The following is a 24,778-nucleotide window of genomic DNA, read 5'->3' as shown; positions in this document are numbered from 1 at the left end:
CATTGTCACTTTTTGTTACTGCTACTACTAAGTAGGGTAATTCGCCAGTAACTGGCCACGTTTAATAACTGGCCGCCCTAAACTAAAAATGAATTCTATTCACCTCTATACAGAATTCATTTTAGTAGGTATAAGGTTTCAATAACTGGCCACCTTATAATAAAATGAATTCTATTTATTGGTGAATAGAATTCATTTTTGGTTTGGCGTGGCCATCAGTTACTAATAGTGGCCTGTTACTGGCGAATTACCCTATTTATGTACTTAGTGGTTAATACTAGTATCAAGTAAGTATTTTTTTTTCAATAATGCTCAGAAACGAAGTATAGACACGACAATAGTTATTTGTTTTACAAGGGGGCAAAGTTGTTGTTTAACCGCTCGTGCTAATATTGATACCCGAGCAAGCGAAAGATTCCAAAATTGAACCACGAGCGTAGCGAGTGGTTCGAAAAATGGAATCTTGAGCGTTGCGAGGGTTTCAAAGTACGAGGGTTAAACAAAATTTGCCCCCGGGTGAAACACAAAATTTTTCACCACACCAACCCGAAGCAAATATTAAATGTAAAATATCAAACAAAATCAAACCAAATGAAATCCAAATGAAAGTTATTAAATATTTATCATCCAAAATCATCATTTAAAAGTCAATTCTACCAGCAAACATAAGAAAACAACTCAAAATTTGCATTTGATTACTTTGCCTCACATGTGGATAAAATGCAACTTTGCTATTCGTTTTTGAAGTGCAAAGTAATTCTTTCCGAGCTGGTGTGGTGAAAATATAAATATTAACGTCTTTGTAAGGCAGGATTGGACATTCTATAGAGTAAGAGTAAGTGTATGAAACAACCAATTCAGCTAGGACTAGGGAATGCAATCTATACTTCGTTTTTTTTAGCATTAGAAATTAGGTAAACAATCTTGACGTGTCTTTTAATTGAAAAACACATTTTAAAAATAAGTTACGGCAAATTTGTAACAATTATGAATCTAATACGATCATTTATATTCGTCTGCTTTCATAAGTAATAGTTATAGATTTTTAAAAAGCGTTTTTCAATTAAAAGACATGTCAAGATCGCTTACCTTCTTGCAAGTTCTTTCTAATGCTAAAAAAAACGAACTATAGATCTCGCAATTTCGAGATCTCGCTAGATCTCGCACGTATTTTCGAAATTTAACCTAGTTGACAGGAAATCTCGATATATGCAATCTCGGTCGAGATCTCGATTAATATTTTCGAGATCTCGAACAAGACTGAAAGTGAAATACTTTGTTTTAAGTAATATATGACCTTAGATTATGTTAGTGCTATTATGTGTCTGGCTTTAGCTCTATTATTGTTACGCAGTTTCTAAGTAAAGGTAAATAGTGGTTTAACATCGATAGCATTTCATAGAAGTAAAGTAAAAATTTAAATTGATTTTATGTTAAATGTCAATTTAATTTGTTGTTGTTATTTTCAAAATATAACATGAGGTACCTTAAATAAGTAGTATCATGAAACGCCACCATTTCCTGATCTAATATTAACCCAGGCATATCACGATCTTCCTTATGAAAGAGACGGCACGGCAGATCCATCAGAGCAATGCATTTTTTGATATTCCTAGCTTCATAGCGGGCGCATTGTAAAATAATTGATCAATAAATCATATATTTTCAATGATTTTGTAAACTACAGTTATTAGAAACCAATTATAGTTAGTATGTTTAATATTCTTTCTAATGGTATGCATCACCAATTGATCAGTTAAATAGAACCCGAGAAATAATGATCGGTTGAGGTCGGTCGCCCGCCATTTACGTGACGGAACAAAATTCATCATTACTTTGTTATATAATATCATACAGCAATAAAACTTCTGTTTTTGGAAAGCTAATAAAATTTTTCGTTAATTTTATAATAACATTAATTGCGGTAAAGTTATAATTTATTGAGTTAGACGCATGTTTTGTCAGTACTTATGCCATCCATGCACGGTAAAAAATCATAAATTTTAATGCTGGTCGGCCGCCCACTTTTTCCTTTTTTTCGACACTTCCCCCCCCCCCCTCCATAAAATAAAAACCGGTCTATTCATATTCTGGAGACCACGAGGAACACGTCCATACCAGTTTTAGGTATTTAGAAGAGATGTCGACGAAAATCGTGAAGGAGACGACTTTTGTTTAATTTGCCTATAGACTATAGGAATAGGTATCAGAATATCACACCTTGAGGTTTGCACAAAATGGCTGGTGTTCGCTAGGTAGATCATGAAATGTCGGCGTTTCATTATATTCCTAGGAATATCTCGATACGCCTGATTTTACGATGTCTATATGTATGGAATTCTTAGAGATTTTTGATTAAAATAACACACTTTTAGTTACTTTGTCAAATTCGATCTCGTCGAGATATTAATCTCGATCCCGAAAACCTGACTGTCGAGATCTCGAAACACCCAGTCTCGATTCGGATTTTTCGTGCGAGATCTCGAATCGCCAATCTTGGTGCGAGATTGCATTCCCTAGCTAGGACCTTAAATTGCTCGACAATTACGGAGCGTGACTGTGCCTAAAAATTTTGTAAACCCATAACCATGCAATAAAATATTTTTGATTTTGATTTCTAATTTGAAATATTAGAATCAAAAAGTTCAAAATAGATTGTACCTATGTAACTACAAAAATGTGTTCCCTCTCAACGCAAAACCCCTTGTGTCTTAGGAGGATCTAGATATTTTCACACAAGACGGTTTATCGATAACTTCTTACATCACTAGATTATCGACATTAAATGACGACTATTGCCCATCACTTTTCTGGCTGTGTACGTATTTAGAAACTTGACTCCGCCCCTAAAATTAGTGCGATAGGGACAACTGCAGCTGAGGCGAAAAATCCTGCGTAAAAATGACAAAAATCGAGGTTTCGTAGTCCTCTTTTTCCTCCTCCAAAACTTAACCAATCGTAACCAAATTTGGAAATCTAAATGATTATGAAATTATCTGTGTCGGACCGTTTTGTTTTTTTGGCTAATTGATATCAGTTTTGAATACCACGCCTCTCATTGCGGCATAGTCAATTAGGCCATTTTGGCCATTTTTGAAGGGCTCTAGCGCCTTAATAAACAAAAATATCACAAAAAGCAAAACGGTCCGACACAGATACTGACAATATTAATCTGTGTTGAAAAAATCATTGCTCTAGCTTCAAAAACCACGGAGGAAAACGAGGAGTACGTTTGTATGGAGGAATGACCACTCCTGTTGGCTCTTAATCAGTTATACCGGGTGTGGCCTGTAATATTAGCAAAAAATTAAATTGTAGGCTGTACTCCTCATACTGACCAACATTTGTTCAGCGACTTTTAAAAATAACTTGTGGTTTGATATTTAATACACCTTAAAGTTTATTCTAATGTATCGCGAATTTTGTTATGTTTAAGGCATGACAAGCAACGTCAATCACAATGATATGGCGTGGCGATGGCGTCCATTGAAGATAATATTTATTTTGTATATACTTCATAATTTTTAAAAGTTGTTGAACAAAAGTGTCACCGTTTGAGGAGTACAATCTATGTTTTAATTATTTGCTCGTGTTACAGGCCACACCTGCAGTCAAATTTTATAATTATGTTAATAAGACAATAAATGAGTCAGTGTAAAACAAGTAAAAATTAATATGCATATGCATGACGCACTGGATGTTGAATTAATTACAAGAAGATTAAATGCGCGTAAACTTTACGAGTAAATTGCCGATAAAAAAATTCCACCTATTCGTTACGGAAGATTACCTCAGAAGTGAACACAGCTGAAAAGATTGAGGTTTGGGGCTTCACTATCGTTCCTGATATGGACTAGCGAGCATCGCCGGACCATGGACGGCTGTCGTGACACACTGCACACGTGTACTTATGTAACCGTGTACTAACAGGTGTAATAGGTATCGATACTAACATTAACGACACGAATACTTAAAGGTAAGTATGTCGTCAACTGAGGTTTTACTGTAATGTTCTTCATTTTCCTTTTAAAGTTTTAAACGGATAACATCTAAGAGACCGAGCTATGCTCGGAAAAAATATAAAAACTCAAAAATGCGCGTTTTCCCCACGATAAGACGTAGCTAGATTGATTTATCGATCTCGAAAACCCCCATCGGTATACCAAATTTCATCGAAAGAGTTAGAGCCGTTTCCGAAATATATATATGAACAAGAATTGCTCGTTTAAAGATGTGATGAATATTTATACCGGCTGTGGCATGTAATATGAGCAAAAAATTAAACTGTAGGCCGTACTCTTCATACTGACCAACATTTGTTCAGCGACTTTTAAAAATAACTTATGGTTTGATTTTTAATACACTCTAAAGTTTTTTCTAAGACGCAATGTATTGCGAATTTTGTTATGTTTAAGGCGTGACAAGCAACGTCAATCACAATGATATGGCGTGGCGATGGCTTCCATTGAAGATAATATTTATTTTGTATGAAAAATAGAGTCAAAATACTTCATAATTTTTAAAAGTTGTAGAGCAAAAGTGTCACCGTTTGAGGGGTACAATCTATGTTTTAATTATTTGCTCATGTTACAGGCCACACCCGGTATAAATTAGATGGATTCAATCGGTATGTTTACTTTATACGTTGTAACATTAGCCGAAGAAATCTCAAAAGGGAAATATTACAAGTCTTGGAGACCGGGTAACATAATTTAAAGCAAAATTGAATATTCCTTGGGTAGATTTAATAAAACATCGGCTTTTCTCATACATTTACTTCTTAATACGGCACTTTACCGCCTTAGCGCTCTTCAGCCGTTCATGCAGCGTACTATCGCATTAAACCAGGAGTTAAGGCACTCAGGCACACTAATTGAGTACAGAATTAGAAGCGAGGGGCGATCTAGTGCGACGGGGTGGGGCGGGCAGCGGCCTATAAATGTATGAGGACCGGCAGCTCAAACGAAGCGGCACTGCCCAGGAAACTTAATGTATCTAGCTGGTACGCTGCATTCCTAAACACAGCTTTTTGCTTTAATTAAAACGTTTATGTCGCGATGCAATCTTCTAAATTAGAGTTTAGTTTATATATGTAAGTTCAGTTGTGAAAGTAGGTTCAGCGTCGCAATTGAGCGGATATGGTGATTTACCCGAGCCGGGCCTACGGTAGCAGTATTGCACAAGCGACGCAACTACTTACTTGATTAGTTGCAGTTTTTGCGTCATGCGTGACTGCGCGCCAGTGCGCGCGTCTGCCGCCTGCGTTGCAATGTTTTCTACATAACCACACACATTAACATGTTTGTACCACGCTATAATGTGAATACGCAAAGTTGTTCGCTCACGGTCAATTTCAACAATTTAACGTATATTGAAGTTTATTTATTTCTTAACATTGCTTTATAAATTTTACATGTCAATCTATAAGAATTAATATAATGATAGTCAAGTAGATATATAAATTGATAATATATATGAATGCATCTAGTATTATCATGACATTATACCTACCGAAGTCATTATTATAAAACAAATAAATATAATATTTTGGCGCTCCAAACCCACCAAACTTTAAGCAGATCCGAAAGCATCAGACAATTTAACATTACTTTTTACAGATTAATGAATGTGTGTCTGTACTTAGAATATTACTCATGTATTCTAAAAACATTGCACTGAAGGTTAGGGCCAGCACTTTATATGGCGGATGAGGCAAGGAGACCAACAACTGGGTATGACACATCACGACACATTTTGCTGCTACCATGCCTACCATACTATAAACGTTAGAATTAAATGTATGTTAAGCTAACCCAGTTGAAATAATAACAGTGCGGACAGCAGTCGCAGTGGAATGCTTACTGCGAAACTGTTATTAGTGTTTCCTAATACTGCCTCCCACGACTTACGAGCCATATGTCTATAGGTTTGGTAGTTGGATTACGTCAAACCATAACACTGAACCGTATCAGACACAGCAGGGCGATTGGACAAGTGGCATTTCGATATGGATCGCATAATCGTATGGTCACATTTGGGACAACAAGGTCGATCTCTCAATGGAACCTCGGTGCCAATGGCCGCGTTATTTTAAAGGCCGGTTATGTTGCACTCTTCCTACAGCTTTGCAGACTATAATTATTTTGAGGCTATTCATCTTATTCCAAGGCAGCAGTGATGACAACCCTACGGTGCCTACTTAGGGCTTGGCTTGGGATGTCAAAATCTCCTGACGAGGCTGACGATCACTCCTAAAGTCCAGACGTCGGTAGTAGATTTCTGTATCCACGTTTAGGCAAACACTGATCTGTCTGGTGACAACTTGATAAGTGCTGGCTAATACACACACCAACGTTAGAAGACTTCAACCTTTCCTTTCAAATCAGGCGTCACAGTTATCTCGGCACGGCGCTGCGTCTGCGGCACCGTGGCCAACCACAAGGTTATTCTCATTGCATGTACCGACCACAGGCCAACCATCACCCACGCCAGTGTAATTGCGACCTCGGAGTTCCTGACAACTGCATGATCGGATACCATTTTTATACTGGTTTGCTTGAGACCGGTGGGATTGGGAATTCGGCGAGCACGGACGAGATCGCCGACAGTGTGGCGTGGAGGCGCGTGCCGAGTTGAACGACCAGCGTTTCACTTTCGACTGCACTACGATAAACAACCAGTAAGGATGTCTTTACAAGGTTTACTGCAAAGCTACGTGTTTCCTGGTATCTCGGCAAAACAATATATTTTGAATAGGGCACCGTCCACCGATAACAAAAAGTGAGACATTGCATCATGACGATTTTGGCAAATATACGAAGGTCAATAAAATAAGGCATAGCCGTTTAAATTTACATATGACAGAAAGACAGACGGACACGGCGAAATTTTAAGAGTTCTATGCTGACTATTACGGAACCCGAAGAACGAAATGGCACATATAATCTTTCTAAATATAATCAAAACATTTTCCTTAAACAACTATCTTAACTTGCCAAACATGATTAGACAAGAATCAAAATTGAGAACTAATTTACATTGAAAAGGCCTTAGCAGAATAAATCAATTACAATTAAATGAGGAACGTATTGGAAAAAACATTGTACAGTCACCTGCAATAATATGTTACACACCGAAGGCCGCACAAATATCTTACACGATCTTATTTGTAGAGCCATAAGAGTGTCATATATTTTTGCGGCTTTCGAAGAGTAACATATTATTGCAGGTAACTGTACCTATGAATATTATTGTAATCGAACAAAAACATCCTCTGTAAATGGCATGCAAGAGTAAAATTTTTGGCTCTGTGTCATAAGGCCCAACCATACAAATGAAAAATGCAAAATTTGCGTCAGAAATTTGAACATATAAGGAAATAGAGTTGATTTTGCGTTGTTTAAAAACTGATCGAAGCAAAGCAAAAGCAACTCTGTTCCAATCAAATATGATTTAAATTTTATTGAACTGAATAAGTATTATAGGTAGGACCTTGGGCCTTAGGTGGATAAGACAAGGATAGGGAAAATGGCCTTAAAGGTTTTCCTGTTAGATATACATACATAGGTAGATGGGTATTAGGCAAGGAAACCCCCGGATCTCTCGGATACCGCCGCGTCATTCTTTGTGCAGCTAACGACGATAAGCGATTACATCATAGATACTATCTCACAACACAATGAAGCAATGAATCATTAATTAAGATGTACGAGGAAGAATAAGTAGTAAAAAATACGATTACAGGCTTTTCCCGACTTCTATGGAATAAACATTTAGATTATAGAACCTATAGTTTTTCTTTACTTGCTTACGTATTCACTCTATTTAACATTATCTTGATACAGAGGGGCTACCGCGAAAACCGAAATCCGCAAATTGCGGGGATCTTTCTCTTTTACTCCAATGAAGGCGTAATAAAACTGACAGAGAAAAATGCCCGCAATTTGCGAACTTCGATTTTCGCGGTTATAGCCCAGTTACCATCAATAGGAGCGGATAAAACAACGCGCCTAAAGTATATATCTGCCACGCCATCTACTTATACTTTTACAAACAGACATATATTTACGTTGGAAATAATCGAATTCAAAGTATTACCCACACTCTCAATTGCTCTACACTTATGAATGTAGATTAGATTTTTGTAGAGCTATTGGAGAATGCTATATCCTATTGGCGCAGAGTCGCTTCTGCACTACATTTATGCTAACTGTATATAAATAATAGTTATACCCATTAATATTTAATCATAATGTTAATAACTTCCGTATCGGCGTCGCGTCGCGCCGCAGCGCCATGCAATCCACTCCAGCAGATAATGCAAATCAGTCCAATCACTTTCGCCAAGCCCCCATTGACTGTAGTATCGAATCATTCGGCTCTCACGCAACGTAACCCTCTCTACTCGTAATCTGCTCGCAAACCGGTCTTGATGTAAACACTCGGGCTTGTGACAAGTTTACATGCCGTTTGGCCAGAAATCTGCGAGCTGGGTACTTTTGCCAATAGGTACGTAACGTTACTCAAACGTAAAGTGTTTTTGTTTTGCACTTATTATCAGGATTGATGGACGAAAGAATAAACATATTAGGGTAATTCATTTTACAAGCTTTTATTTAGTTTCACCTGACCGTTGTATGTCTGTCTGTGTGTAATCAAATCTTGCAAGTTTGATCCACTTCCCGATTTCCGATTGAGCTGAAATTTTGCATGTAACATACGTAAGTCGGGTGACAATGCAATATTATGGTGTCATCGAGCTGATCTGATGATGGAGACCGGAGGTGGCCATAGGAACTCTGTGATAAAACAACGAAACCTAATTGTGTTTGGGGTTTTTAGAATGGTCTCGATGAGTATTAGTTGCCTGTGGAAAAAAAGTACAGTCGGCGATAAAAGCTTGTACCAGAAATGAACTTTTTGCCAAAAACTTATTTAGTGTAGGGCGGCCAGTTACTAAAACCGGCCAGTTACTGGCGAATTACCCTACTACTACACATAAAAAAAAACCCTTAGAAGACAAGGTTCAGAGACAATTTAAAGGGCAAAAATACAATCTGACCCACCTTTATAGTTCGTTTTTTTTAGCATTAGAAAGAACTTCACAGAAGTAAGCGTACAGTTTTTATCAGGCTCTTTAATTGTTAATAATTATTGAATTATCTAATGTAGCACGGTCAATACATATAATTTACTTCAAATTATTACCGCTTAAAGTGCCGGATTAGGAACCACAAGCTTACTTCTGCGAAGTTCTTTCTAATGCTAAAAAAAACGAACTATAGATTGAGTTTTATAAGGAGTGACAGTTTCTGGCCAGAAAGAGGGAGAAAGAGGGGACAGTTTGAAACAACAATGCATGCACTAATTGGATTAGTTAAAAGTGCTCCAATGGAGTCGCGCAATAGGAGAGAGCGTTATCCGTTAAAAAAGCTTATGCAAAAGCGGGCAGGTTCTTAAATTTATACGTGAATCACTGCTGTCTCGAGCCCAAGTCCTAAACTTATAAATTACAAATGGTAAACCGATGCTTCAGGAAATTTCACAAACAATACGGTTTTTTTAATGGCGCTCACTAGTTTCATTTGAAAGCATTATATTTCACAACGTATGAACAGCTTTGGTAGTCGCTACAGCAAAAAAAAAGACATTGGCTATTAGTTATTGACGTCAGTTTTCCACACAGAGGGCCTACCGCGAAAACCGAAATTCGCAAATTGCGGGGATCTTTCTCTTTTACTCCAATGAACGCGTAATTAGAATGACAGAGAAAGATGCCCGAAATTTGCGAACTTCGATTTTCGCGGTTATAGCCCAGCTTCAAGAGACTAGACACTCGGTGTGAGTTTTAAATGACAGGTACGTAACCATATGTGACGTCCCAGAGATAAAGGTACCTTATGGCGGTTTGCGCTTACGCTATTTTTAACATTGCTTCAATATTATTGCGGCGCTATGCGACGTAAGCGCCAGCCGCCATAAGGTACCCTTTTCCGTGGAACGTCACATATAAGGATTTAATCAAAGTTCCATCCATGTACTTAATGAGATGTCCGCTGGACATTAGTAGACCAGACGCAAAGGTCGTTGACCCGCCTTTAAATAAAATGTAGGAAGTGATACCGACGCCGGTCTATACACCCCAGACTGTTTACTTTATCCGTCTGTTTACAAATTATTTTATTTCTGTATCCTTGATTAACCGGAACTTACAAAAACCAGAAAATATTTTAGGTATGAGACACATCAATTATTTTATTTCTCAATTCGACGAAATATAAAGAAATATAAATGTGCATATTTCATTATTATATGTATTTACAATTTAAGTAGATTACTTCAAAAGTGGTGGAACCGGAGATGATGATGATTTCGTACAGTTCAACATGCAAACGGTAAATCATGAAAACCACATGATTGCAGAACGTGCTCGTAAAGAAATGCACCAGTTAAACTGCTTGTTATGATGCAGTTTGTATTTATTCAGATCATAAATATGAACATTATAACAAGATTGCGGTCGTACTGGAATTTCACTTGTTACCTTGCGTAATGTATTTGTGCTTAAAAAATAAATAGCGACCCGCGCCGCCTTCGCACGGGTTAACAAATTATACACCCTTCCTCAAGAATTGCTCTATTGATAGGTTAAATCCGCTTGAAAATCCGTTCAGTAGTTTTAGAGTTTATCGCGAACATACAAACAGACAGACGCGGCGGGGGACTTTGTTTTACAAGGTGTAGTGATGTCGTTTCGAGTTCCGAAGAGGTTTTAGTTTAGACAAAGAAATGCAGGTATTCTGCACTCAAGCCTATAGCCCTACACCTATCTATTAGGTACCTACTATACTAAAAGATACGATACTAAAACGTAAAGAGAAGAGAATCAAATAATTTAGTACAAGCAAGTATAAAGCGGCAAAATCTAGTAACAAGATTGTCGAAGCTTCTCCCCCTTTAAATTGGTTTCGCCGCGAAACAACCACAGGGATAATACAATATGGCCTTAGCTAATAGAAATTACTTCCTTCCCCTCAAGAAGGCCGCTTCAAAGGAAAATAACAATTTTATAGATATCGCGCCACTTGAATAAACAAACAGGTATGGAGTTAAGTTGCACGCAATTATAACACAAATCGCGTTTTACAAAGTATAATCAATCGTTCTAGGAATATTCCGTTACATGAACACTCCCTCTAATGGTCAATGGGCAACGGCATTCAGGCAGTAAATAAAAGTTCCGAAACGGGGAGCGAATGGCGTTTTCATGGCGAAAGATCATTAATACAGTTTTGGCATGGCGATAAATCATAACGACTGCAACCCCTCGCTTAAAATACCCGCAGACGGCAGGCTGGTGGCGACAAGGGACATGACCAATGATATTTATACGAGGTTTAAAATAACTTAAGCTGGGTCTAACCTGGAAGGAAATGTGCAGTGAGTCGGGAAAAAGTCCGTAAACAAGATTACTTCCACTGTTATTAGGTTGATTGGTGTTTTTACCTATGTTACCGGTCATTTTCCTGTCGGATCAAGGCTTTAAGTGTCATTTAAACGGCAGTTAAATATTTCAGTGTAAATAGATTACTAAACGATTCGACATACCTAAGTGAAGTGAGAATGTAAATATTCGACAGAAAAATATGCTAACTTCATTTACTAACATTATGTAAAACTTATTTATAACACATGATAAAACCAAGGTAAGTACGTGTTTTAAATCCAACACCGCCGAGGTATTACAATTCAAAGCTGTTGACATCTTTAACAATACTAGGTAACTAGACTAGCTACGTCGTCAATTAACTGAGAGGAGCACATATGGTGCTATGTTGAATTTCTTTATATGGAACATATGCAATATGGTCACCTTAACTACGAGTACTTAAACATATTGAAATCAGGAAGCATATTTTACAAGACGAGAGAAGATAGAAGACTAGAAGTAAATTAACCCAACCAGAAAAAACATGGATTCCAAGCACAGCATGATTATTGTTTGTATTGTAAGAATTGACACTTCAAAGCAATGCGAAGTTCAAGATCCGTTCATTCGTATTCTCCAAGGTTACTTACGCCCACGACCTATGAGTATTCCTCGAGTGTTGTCTGACTCGACAATTATGAGAAAAACGTAACACAAAAGTTTAATCTCCGGGATTACTGTATGACACTGGCAGCTCATGAGATTAAGTACTAAATCCTCGAGCCTTAAGAAGATTGAAGCCGCGCAAAGAATGCTAGCCTGGTGGATTATTTCGGGACAGGTTTACGGAAGTTTATGTTTTATTATTGAATTAAAATTTTTCACCTACGAGTACTTAGGTTATGAATGTTATGATCTAATGTACACAATCAATCAAAAATCGAGTAAATTTTTAACGTCTTAATGACTGTGGTTAAATTAAAAACCACTTCAGAGATTTGATTTTAACTGCATTTGAAATTTTATACAGACTTGTTAAAACATTACTGTGGTCGTTTGTGCAACAACATTCCTCAGTGTAATGGTCTCATTATAATGCCACCATGTTGTACATACCTCAAAATAAGCGTCAGACATCCATTAATGGTATATTTTCACTAAATTTCAACTTGGATATGTAAGAAAGCACTTGTAATGAGAACGCTAAATTGTTTACACACTTGTCCGTATACGTGAGTCACTGGCGGTGTACTTTGTTTATTTATGGCGTGACGTTCGCGTCCGCGAGGCGATGGCAACATTGGCGAGCGGCACGCGAGGCACCGGGGCTCATGCGGCGGCGGCGGCGTGCTGACAACGCGCCCGCCGATCGTAAACTGTCAGTGGGCGGGAGGTTGCGATCGCGGACCGACGATTTTCCCTATTAGCAAAGACATTACAAACGATCGTCTACATCCATGTCGTTTGTCTCAACTGCGTAATCGAATCTTGAAGGTCGTGAAGTTACACGATGAATACTTAACGACTAATTTAATGTCGTTCCATTATGTCGTCTGTCACGTGTAACTCCTGTAATACCTACACGTTCGGAACAAATGCATACCTAATAACATAATGCATCAAGTCCGTAATCATAAGGAAACCTTGTTGGGTTTTTCATGTTAAATTGTTAAAGTTGAATTAATCGTGTTTCACTGGAGGAATAAACTTTAAGTACACAATAAAGTGGGTATTACTTATATGTATGCATTAATACAATTCTAAATCAAATTGCCACTCAACATGTTGAATAATATGTACAAGACAGAAGTAAGTAAGAAAGCTGAAAGGAATTCCCTGAATCATAGCAAATAACACTAATTAAATCACACACACAAACTAAATCAAAATATTATGTTCATCCGTTGCAGAGCCACAGAGAGAGACAAGAATTGTTACAAATAGACACGTAAACAAACAAATAAAGGGCCCTTGGTTTAAGGATTAAGGCCTGTGCACACCGGCTGCGTGTGCGTGACGTGCACGTGTGCGTGCGGCGTTGTAGTATACAGATCCTTATGGGAGACGGCACACCGCTTGCGTGACGTGTGCGTATGCGGCTCCAACAGTTTAGCGCACGCACACGTGCACGTCACGCACACGCAAGCCGGTGTGCACAGGCCTTTAAAATGGACCGACGCAGAATATAATTTTATTGCGTGGGCACTCTATGCTATAATACCCATTGAGTATAGGATACACTAGACTTCACTGGAGCATCATTACCGGTTCCGCTTGCAGGATCAAATTGTAACATAACACAAAGGTTGGTTCATTAGGTGTACGTGTATGTATAATGGAAGTGAGACAGTTTCCTGGGTGTCGAGTTACCGCAAGCCGATCGGGCGAAGTGCGCAGGAAACACGGAGTAAAGTGTGTAAATCGACACGAGTCCACGCTGCACGCGCCACGTGCTTGCGATCAGGACCGGTAAGAGCTGAGAAACCACTACTGTTGGAAAAGGAACAAAGGGGAATGTCACACGCGAAACTAAGATTTAAATATTTTTTCATCAACTCTCTCTCTTCCAAGTTATATATGGTGATGGGGTCAGCTTTCCGTGTCTTTCGCTTCCACTTCGCCCTATCCTCGACATCGTTTTCGGGTACTTTGCACTCAATCATATCTTTTAGCACTACGTCCATCTCTTTTCGGTTTACCTCTGCCTTTTTTACCGGGGATGGAAAGTCGTAGTGCTAAATTTCCGAAGTAGTCTGGTGGTCTCCTTCTTCCACGGCCATACCATCGAAGCCTACTCTCCTACGCACCTACTACGCACGCTAAATATTCATCAACATTTTCGCTTAACATAGAGCTTCTACAAGTATGCTACCCATCAAGGCCCTGCGTTGCTCCACATTGACGGGGTCAGCTTTCTGGAGACCTGGTATCAAGGCATAGGCATCAGGACGTACCTACCTACGCCTCTGGAGCATACTGAATTACAGGCACTGATAAATAATATTAACAGCTTATGTCTTGCTTCTAAACTGTTGCGGAATTTCTGAACTTTCTGAACAGTCTGAATACTTGTCGTATTATTCACAGTCATACATAGAAATAACCGCTAACAATGACTGTTACGTGTAACAAACATGTACAAATTGTCTGAAAATAGCGTTTTCCTCGTCCTCAAGGCAATTTGAGGAAATATCCCTTTATCAAGGTGACAGTTCCAAAATAATAATCTAATGTCAATCTCACTCATTTAATATATAAATTAGAAGTTGCAGTGCGGTATGCGGGAAAGGGAAATATATTTATCTCCCTCAGTCCGGTAAATGGTAATGCGGTGTATAGTTTTATGCGATAATACGCAAAAAGTCGGCGTCCGTCATACGACGTGTGCGAGGGAGCGGCAACAGTATCCTGCAGATGATCGCGGACAGGTTGGATTCGCCAGTCCTCGGCCGCTTCATGGATCTGCATGTTATGAGGAGGCCATGGGATGCATGAGGCGACAGAGGGGGGTGGTAGCGTGTATTTTTGTGTTGTTAGGTACTTGTTATTTTATAATTTAATATTAGTTTTATTTTTATGTGCTCTTTCTCTCCGGACTGTCTTTTTACAAATAAACTAACATAGTTGTTAAGTTAAGAGTTACTAACCATATTATGGAACCTGTTTTCTGAAATAAATGATTTTTTTTTATATAGCGAAAGCTAAACATGTCATGTGCGCACTGAACGTCAGTTTGCACACAATTACTATAATTAATGGTAGGTTAGGTACATTTGGCGACAACTGGAGCGTGAGAGGTACAGCGCCGACGCAGGGCCCCGTGACGACTACATTCTAAAACACATATACGCACCACTTTCGACTTTGCCGAACTGATTGTTTCTGGATAATTGTCTTATTGACTTATTAATAACGTGTTAAAACTATTATCATCTGATCTGATGATGTTTAGACAGAGATTTTACTAGCACGAACGAGGCAATGCTAGTGACTTCGTTCCAATATTGAGTTTATTCTTGTTAATTTGTTTTCAAATTTGGCCTTTGTATATGAAACTTATAAGATAGGTATAAATATAAATATCGGAAGGAAATCACTTAGCGTTGCCTCGTTTGTGTTAGAAAAATCTCTATGTCTAATAATGTTTTGTTACAATTAGCACAGCGCTCCCAGTCAAGTATTGAAACTATTGCCAGGTATTGCTGCAATTCTTTCCAACGCGCGAAATGTTGCATAAATGTAGCAAATTATTCTGCCGCGATCATTTTATTTACCTCATCTATCTCAAATTAGTCGATTGTGAAAGAGCCATAATACCGTATACGGTTTAAGCGTTAACCTTCATGAGATTTAGAGACCCATACGTTACTCTGATTTGCCAAGCACTGCGATTTTACTAAGGTTCTCCTCTGATAGCTCTACACAAAGTTTAAGCCTCTATGTTTTCTTTCGTCGTAAAGAACTCCTTCGTAACAAAGTCTTTTTTCTATCAGAAAGTGGTAATCACACATGCTTCGTTACATTTGTAGGTTTTTAGAGGTACCCACATATAATGGCTCCTCTACACGATGGGCCAACGCCGGCCACTCCAAACTCCAAGGGACGCATTTATGCGTTAGAGGGAGAAAGTGACATAGCTATCTCATTCTACCGCTGCGTCCCTTGGAGTGGCCGGCGTTGGCCCATCGTGTAGAGGAGCCATAAGATACAACAAACAAAATACACTCTTTTCTTCGCTTGAATCGAGCCCGATTTTGTTTACATAAACATAATCTAATTCTCGCTCGCGATTACTAAATCGTTTTATATTGAGAGTTAGAAAAAATGTCGACCAGTTGAAGAAGTGGCAGGCCGTGACCCGCTTCCCATCAAGTGAGTATGAGGGGCGATCTGAGGCATCACTCGCTTAGCGCGGGAAAGCGTTTAATAATCGTCGCACTTGGAAATATTGCGGTAAGCCTGTGGAAAAGCAACTATTTCAAGTTAGTTTATAGGAAGTAGGCGTAGGGCAACGCAGAAATGAATATTCTATACGTATATCTGTCATATTACGTATAATGATGTCATATATGGCGAATTTCGTACATTATCTGCGTTAAAGCGCGTCTCAAGGTACAGCTGAATACGCATTTTGTTTTGGTTAGTTTTAGCATTTGATGATACAGTGTGTTCATGTATTCGTCATTTGAATTGTCAAAACAGCTAATCATGACTATTTTTTTACGAAAATCAGCAACAGATGTGTTGCAACTGCAACTTTAAAATTGCTAACGCCTGTCCGTACGGTGTACGCTCGTTTGAATATTAAAAAGAGTATAATATTAGCCTAAAAGAGCGCCCTACCTATTCCCGTTCGTTCACAAACGGGACTATGGGGACGTAGGGGCGGAATTTGGGCGGAATGACAAAAGCCCGAAAAAGGCATGCCCAAATGACTAATAGCGTAGTTCCCTCATGCATGAATTATGCTTGCATTAATGGCTAAGACAAAGAGCAATTGTAATTGGCCATTATTATAAACCTTATTTCGACGTGATAAGGTTAGAAAATGGTATGTTAAGCATTTCGTTAGGCAAATGTTAATATGCTGTACGTTCATTTAGTAATCAATAAAAAGGCGACAGGACTTTTTAAAAAAAACAGGAGAAGCAGACGAGAGCTATTTCAAATATATGGCAGTTCGTAGCAATTATGCATACAAAATAGAACTACGAACAACTACGCACCGCACTACTATGCAAATGACAATGAATAACTTTATAAAATTCCTATTGCTCATTGTTATATTGTTATATATGTAGGTAGTTAGCTAAAGACGAACGGCGCAATTAGCAAATGCTCCTGCCATGGAGGGGACCGTAGTCATCAAACACGGCCAGGGCAGATATTCCCAACACCCTCAACTAACCAGTATAACTGGGCTTTGAGGTCTGTAACTTTGCGGTCTGTGCGTATTGTCTTATATAATTGACTACTCATTGCAGCATCGTCAACACAGTTTGGTACATGAAAAATTTTATTGGGTGCCCCGAAAACCAGCGCCGTGTCTTACAGACACTGCTTATGCTGAGCGGCATCCTATTTGGTGTATGTACGTTTCTTTATTTAATTTGTTGTATCTAATGTATGTTTTTACGCCAAATAAATGTTTTCTATTTCTATTCTATTATTTATTACAAATTATTACATTGAGACAAGGACTAACAACGGTTAATTTAAGTATGCTACCTCCTGCGTCTTCGCTGCTGAAGTTGTATGCAGCAAGTTTACTATGGTCGTGCTTATTACGATTGACGCGTGATACAGCAAACCTCGAGACGATAGCTAAACCATGAATTCATTGTTATTCACGATAAGTGATAATACACCTGTAGATCTTATTTAAAGCGTCATTTTGGGGACGGCGTTCAGAGCATAGTCCTATGGCACAGAATAAATAATAGTACTAGGTACAGAAGACTCACTCTCTAACAAAACGCGCCTGTTACGATCAGGACAGATATGGCCGCTAGGTGGCGACAGCGCCACGCGCGGCTTATGGCAAACCCCAAAATTGGGGTCGAACGGATGTACTTTTAGCTACCTGTACCAAAGCGACGAAATCGCGGAGTGAGCCACGCCTGCCTATGGCTTGAGTAAGTACAACACGTGACACTTGAATGAAGCTTTGGAGTGCTAATGTGTAACTGTGCTACGAGTTTTGCTTGTGTCTTTCAGTAATCATATTTTGGAGTACGAGACATATTTTGGAGTACCTTTTCGTTCTCCTGCGTTCAGACGTCAGCCGTATCAGGTCGTGACCCCAACTAATGGTTGGGCTTTGCATCGTATTTTGGGGAGGAACGTGAGGGACTACTGAGTTGTTACGGAGCTTCAGGTCACGTTACACTGGTCCCGAGTCCCTAAAACTCGACTTATCGACCCGGGCCGCAGGCCGGGGGCCGGTGATGTCATCGCCGCGCCCGCGCCGCGTCAACATTGGATGACGGCTAATTGTTTTATCATGAGCCCGCAACGTCGTCAAGGACGTTCGTACTTTAAATATTTAATATGTAATAAGGACTGTATCGTTTATTATAAATACAGATAAAACCTGGTCTAACTGTTGACGTGTGTATTATTTTGTATTACTATGTTCTTAAGGTATAATCTGAGGGTATTTTTAAGACATATCTGATATAAGAATGTTTTACATTTATTTTATTTTAGGGACTTTATGATGATTTTAATACCTTCTAGCAAATGTAATTCGGACAAGCCTATCGAGCTTAATTTGAGACTATTTCACCGATTCCTTAGTACGATTTAAAGAAACAAAAGGTTAATATGCTGCCAAAATATGCCATCTAAGTGTCCTTTTCATGATTGCTCAATTGAACATCCACAGAATAAATGTGGTGTATTTTATCTTTACATGAAAACGACTTTTTATGCAACATTTTGGATTCCCGTCAATTTCTGACGCCAGGGAAATGACGGAAACAGCTAAAAGAATCTACCGAAATCCAAAGCCTAACGGACATTCATGGCGTTGAACCATGGCTAGAACAGGTCGATAGAAACGCTCCATGATGGTTATATTGTATACCAAAGTCGGGGTTGTCGTAAGTAACATGCCATATTTTCAAAAAGGCCACCAAGCACAGATCCAAAACTTTTTTTCCAACTAAAAGAAATGATTAGACTATGCCCAGATGTTTCGCTTTACGAATCATATGTAATTGCTGTTTACATAGTACGATTTTTTTTGTGTAATACTTATCTTGTTCGCAAACCGTAAATTTTCTTGTAGTATTTGTCCGAAATCGTTGTAGTTACTCGGGAGGATTGGGTAAATATTGTCCAAACCATATGCTTTACGTGATCTCCCAGGACGAAATGTTACTTATTATTAAAGCACTAATTAAACTATATGTGTAATTTTTTAATAAAAACATAATACCAGAAAAAACGGCTAAGTAAAGTTGTATTTATAATAAACGATACAGTCTTTACAATGCCAACTACAACTATACTACACTGTGCGCGAATTTTAGAGTAATTGATAGATCCTTACTCCCACTTTTTGTGAGGCGCACATTTGTTTTGGTTTTATAAAGTGATTAAATGTTGCCAATTCAAGTCGAGATCATCGAGTTTTTTCTGGTCCTCTAGCGTGGTTGTTAATTAATATTAAATAATTCATATAAAATATTAATTAAATCGGATATTAAAAGAAAAACCTTATTTGGGCAAAACCTGTACCTACTAACAGATGCTCGTGAAGTTGACCACCCCATACCGTTTGCCCGCAAATGGCATAGCTATATCGTTTGTTCATCGTTAGTTCACGTTTGTTCAGCAGGTAAAATCGTAAGGACCCGATTCTAACATCATTTTTTTTAAAAAACAAAAGGGGGTGGCTGTCTTCACGCTAGCCACCCCAAACCACTTTTAGTAATTTTTTTTGGTCTAGATAGCAAGATATTCGTTAGTTCACGTTTGTTCAGGCATTAAAATCGTTAGGACCCGATTCCTTCATTCTTTTTTATTTTTTTAAAGTGGGGTGGCTGTCTTCACGCTAGCCACCCCACCCCGAAATCAGCCAAACTAACCATGTGAAGTCACCGAGCGACGTTAGTTCACGTTTGTTCAGGCATTAAAATCGTTAGGATCTCATTAGATTTGCCATAAAAAAATAAAATCAAAAAATTCATATATATGGGCCAGCGGAGTCAAGTAATGTGGCCTAGCAAGCAATCGACGCGGATACTAACGATTCTTTAGCTTGAATAAACTTATATAGACGATATTTAAACGATTAATGACAGTGCCTTGCGGGCGTTCAAAAGATAATAAGAGATATCCGTAGTTTTATATTTTTTTATAATATGGGGGTGGCTGTCTTCACGCTAACCACCCCAAACCACTTTTAGTACAAAAATTTGGTCTAGTTAGCAAGATATTCGTTAGTTCACGTTTGTTCAGGCATTAAAATCGTTAGGACCCGATTCCTTAATTTTTTTTAATTTTTTCAAAGTGGGGTGGCTGTCTTCACGCTAGCCACCACACCCCGAAACCAGCCAAACTAACCATGTGAAGTCATCGAGCGACGATAGTTCACGTTTGTTCAGGCATTTAAATCGTTAGGATCTCATTAGATTTGCTATAAAAAAATAAAATCCAAAAATTCATATATATGGGCCTAAGGTTGCCAGATCGAAAAGTGCTTTTATCGGGAAAAAAATTTTTTTTTCGGGATTTTGGGACTTAAGTCGGGAAAAAAAAATACATTCAAATTAAAGTAATTGAATTAAAAACAACGATATTTTACATTATGGGCACTACGCTCGACGTGGGTCGCTCGCTCGCTCGACGACAGTTCGGAACTTGAAATTATTGTTTTATAACGTGAAGCTGTTTTTCGGGACAATTTTCACTTTGTCGGGAATCGGGAACACATGCTAAAAATCGGGAGAATCCCGCCAAATCCCGACCATCTAGCAACCCTATATGGGCCAGCCGAGGCAAGTAATGTGCCTAAGTCGACGGCTGAAAAAAATAGTCAGGATCGGGTCCTTACAATGCCACTTGCAGGACAACGTCAGCTGACCATGCTGATTCAAGATAGATAGGTCATTTGCGGGCGATCGATACAGATTTACCGGCAAAAAATAAAACTTGAAAATCTGAATTACTCAAATTATGATACTAAGTCGCAGGCTGAAAAAAATACTCAGAAGCGGGTCCTTACGACGCCACTTGCAGGACAATGTCAGCTGACCATGCTGATTCAAGGTAGATAGGTCATTTGCGGGCGATCGAAACAGATTTACCGAAAAAAAAAAAACTTGAAAATCAGAATTACTCAACTTATGCTCCTAAGTCGACGGCTGAAAAAAATAGTCAGGATCGGGTCCTTACGATGCCACTGGCAGGACAACGTCAGCTGACCATGCTGATTCAAGATAGATAGGCCAGGTGCGGGCGATCGAAACAGATTTACCGGAAAAAAATAAAACTTGAAAATCTGAATTACTCAAATTATGCTCCCAAGTAGTGTTGAGTCGCTCACTCGTGAGGCACCTCATTTGTACCACTCATTTTGTTAATTTGTCGCAGTACTTCATACCGCAAAAATGTCTTACTTCACTCCTCTATTCATTTTACTCATTTACTCGCGCGCATCACAAACACCTCTTGCCACACAAATCATTCACACACTTCAAATTTCAAAAAACTCTTATCCTTTCAAATTCACTCGCGAACCTCAAATACTCATACACTCTTCACAACTTGCAAAAGAGTGGCACGAGGCCCTAGGTCCTCGCATGCTCGCTGACATTCAAAACTCAAAATGTCTCAAATGAAGAAACGAGTAATGGCCCACACTGTCAACTGCCGAACTACAAACCTTATTGCAACGACAAAAGGTCCACCGAGAAATGCGTTGAGTTTGTACCACTGCCTGTTTGTGACATGAACGTGTTTGAGGTGTACCTCAAAAATTCTTTCAAAATGAAACAATGAATTAGAAATACCCAAAGAGGGAGTGAGACAGACACGCGCCGTACTTCAATACCGCCTCGCGTCACCACGAAAATACGTTAAAAATTAAACTCGAAAGATAACAAGCGTAAGCGCTGCAAGCTTTCATAGATCTTACGCCTTTTTGATCCTGACTTACTTGTCAAAATGGCCGAATGGCGCGAGAAATGTAAGTCATTAGAACGTAGTTCGGCGTGTTGCTTCTCTGTCGTACTTGTAAATTCGTAGGTAAGTGTGACAGGGCGGCAACACGTCGAACGTGGTTCGCGGTAGGTCCTCTGACTGAGCATGTGAGCATTTACGAAGCATGCTTAAAAACAGTAAAGGATTAATACCGACCAAAATATTATTTAAATTATTGAAATATAATACGGTCCATAATGTGGTGCTGGTGTATACAAAATGTAATCATTTACATTAGTGTAGTCATTAAATAGTAAGTATAATTTACTTAAGTGTAATAAACATGTACTTTACGTAATGATTTGAACTTGTTATTGTTACTTTTACATTTTGTTACCGTTCTTCGTAAACAACGTCGAAATAAAAACTCTGTTTATCGCGTTTTTTCGTTAACCTCTATTCTACAGCTCGAATATGCAAGAGCGATAGAGAGGCATATATGCCTCTATATCGCTTCCGCACACTATCGAGCTAATATATTAATATAATAGAGGCAGATAAAGCAATTTCGATTGTCGTTTTTGCGTTAGGGCCTGCCTGTAATTCAAAAATATAGTGATTATTAATTGGCATGTTTATTTATAGACCTAATTATTCTATTTCTTCACTCAACAATCTCATCGTGATAAAAGTAAAACTGAATTCACAGGAAATAGTGCGAAACGAAACGTAAATCATAGGCGGCTGTGAGCTGAGGGCCTACCGGGAACCACGTTCGACGTGTTGCCTCCCTGTCACACTTACGTACGAATTTACAAGTGCGACAGAGAGGCAATACGTCGAACGTGGTTCGCGGTAGGCCCTCTGACAGCTGACTGAGCTGACAGTGACGGAACAAATAACAAAAGTTTGCAACGAGTTCATCGTGATGTTCAGATAATTTAGTTTTGTCTTATAGTGGTAATACTAATATATATACCGAAATATCTAAACAGGGACATTGTTTACACGTTTAAATATACCCGTGGCTCTACCTTGGTGTCTTTTGCATGCAAAAATGTAGTGAAAAATATTGCCGCCTGCGTTACCGGCGGCGCGAATGTTAGTGTGCTTTTATTTACATCACTTTGCTGTTAAATCATCTGAAGTGGTAAGTTAGTTATACATATATAGTGATATCTAATTAGAAGAAAATATGGAATTTGTTCTCCTTAGTTTGTTAAAAAAAACAGTCGTACAGTTTTAAGGTTACTATTCTAATTGAAATATATTATTATTAAAGTGTAAATAATATCAAGTAGCAAGGATTAAAATTGAACAAACAATAAAAATAATTTACAGCTAAATTAGAACCAGTTTCATAAAAGCATCAAAGTTTCTATGTAGGATGTGGGGGCTAGGTCCTTGGTTAGATTCTTATTTCTTAACTTTATCTGTCTTCTGTTGTTCAAGTTCTTTTCTTCACCTCGAGAATTGCATTCAAATTAAACATTTTTATGTGTAAAGGATGTTAGGAGTATAATTATATTATATGGTTTGGCCCAGGACTGTCTCATACCAAACATAGAGAAATTCATCATATACACCCAAAAGAATAGGATGAGTATAACTTTCCTGGTTCTTACTGACTGACAAGTTGCGTTTGACTATAAAAATAAATCCATTGTATCTAGTTTTTGTTTGCCGATGGAGTTCAGAGAAATTCAGAGAATATAGTAGCTGATACTGAAAATATGCCAGTACCTCACCTCATTTGAAGTAAGACATTGTAACACCTCATTTTTGAAAATGAGGTACTCATACAAACTCATTTTAAATTGATGTCCTACCCATCACTACTCCCAAGTCGACGGCTGAAAAAAATACTCAGAATCGGGTCCTTACGATGCCACTTGTAGAACAATGTCAGCTGACCATGCTGATTCTAGATAAATAGGTCATTTGCGGACGATCGAAACAGATTAACCAGAAAAAAATAAAACTTGAAAATCTGAATTAGTCAAATTATGCTTTTAAATCTCAGGCTGAAAAAAATACTCAGAATCGGGTCCTTACGATGCCACTTGCAGGACAATGTCAGCTGACCATGCTGATTCAAGATAGATAGGTCATTTGCGTGCGTACGAAACAGATTTACCGGAAAAAAATAAAACTTGAAAATCTGAATTACTCAACTTATGCTCCTAAGTCGACGGCTGGAAAAAATAGTCAGGATCGGGTCCTTACGATGCCACTTGCAGGAAAACGTCAGCTTACCATGCTGATTCAAGATAGATAGGTAGGTCATTTGCGGGCGATCGAAACAGATTTACCGGAAAAAAATAAAACTTGAAATCTAACATCATTTTTTTTTTAAAACAAAAGGGGGTGGCTGTCTTCACGCTAGCCACCCCAAACCACTTTTTGTATTTTTTTTTGGTCTAGATACCAAGATATTCGTTAGTTCACGTTTATTCAGGCATTAAAATCGTTAGGACCCGATTCCTTCATTTTTTTTTATTTTTTTAAAGTGGGGTGGCTGTCTTCACGCTAGCCACCCCACCCCGAAATCAGCCAAACTAACCATGTGAAGTCATCGAGCGACGTTAGTTCACGTTAGTTCAGGCATTAAAATCGTTAGGATCTCATTAGATTTGCCATAAAAAAATAAAATCGAAAAATTCATATATATGGGCCAGCGGAGTCAAGTAATGTGGCCTA

General features: G+C 38.5%; 1 protein-coding gene across 1 annotated transcript in view; it reads right to left on the bottom strand.

The window, feature by feature from the left end:
- Window positions 1-12,817, bottom strand: part of LOC134669501 (tyrosine-protein kinase CSK) — a 63,307-nt gene extending 50,490 nt beyond the window's left edge. Inside the window, exon 1 of the mRNA XM_063527090.1 lies at window positions 12,545-12,817. The gene's annotated coding sequence lies outside the window, so the exon portion shown is untranslated. The remainder of the gene's footprint in view (window positions 1-12,544) is intronic.
- Window positions 12,818-24,778: the final 11,961 nt, after the last annotated feature.

The sequence above is a fragment of the Cydia fagiglandana genome, chromosome 12 (genome assembly GCF_963556715.1).
Source record: "Cydia fagiglandana chromosome 12, ilCydFagi1.1, whole genome shotgun sequence".
Taxonomy (NCBI): domain Eukaryota; kingdom Metazoa; phylum Arthropoda; class Insecta; order Lepidoptera; family Tortricidae; genus Cydia; species Cydia fagiglandana.
Note: the sequence above shows the minus strand (reverse complement) of the source record. Positions and strands in the feature narration are given on the sequence as shown.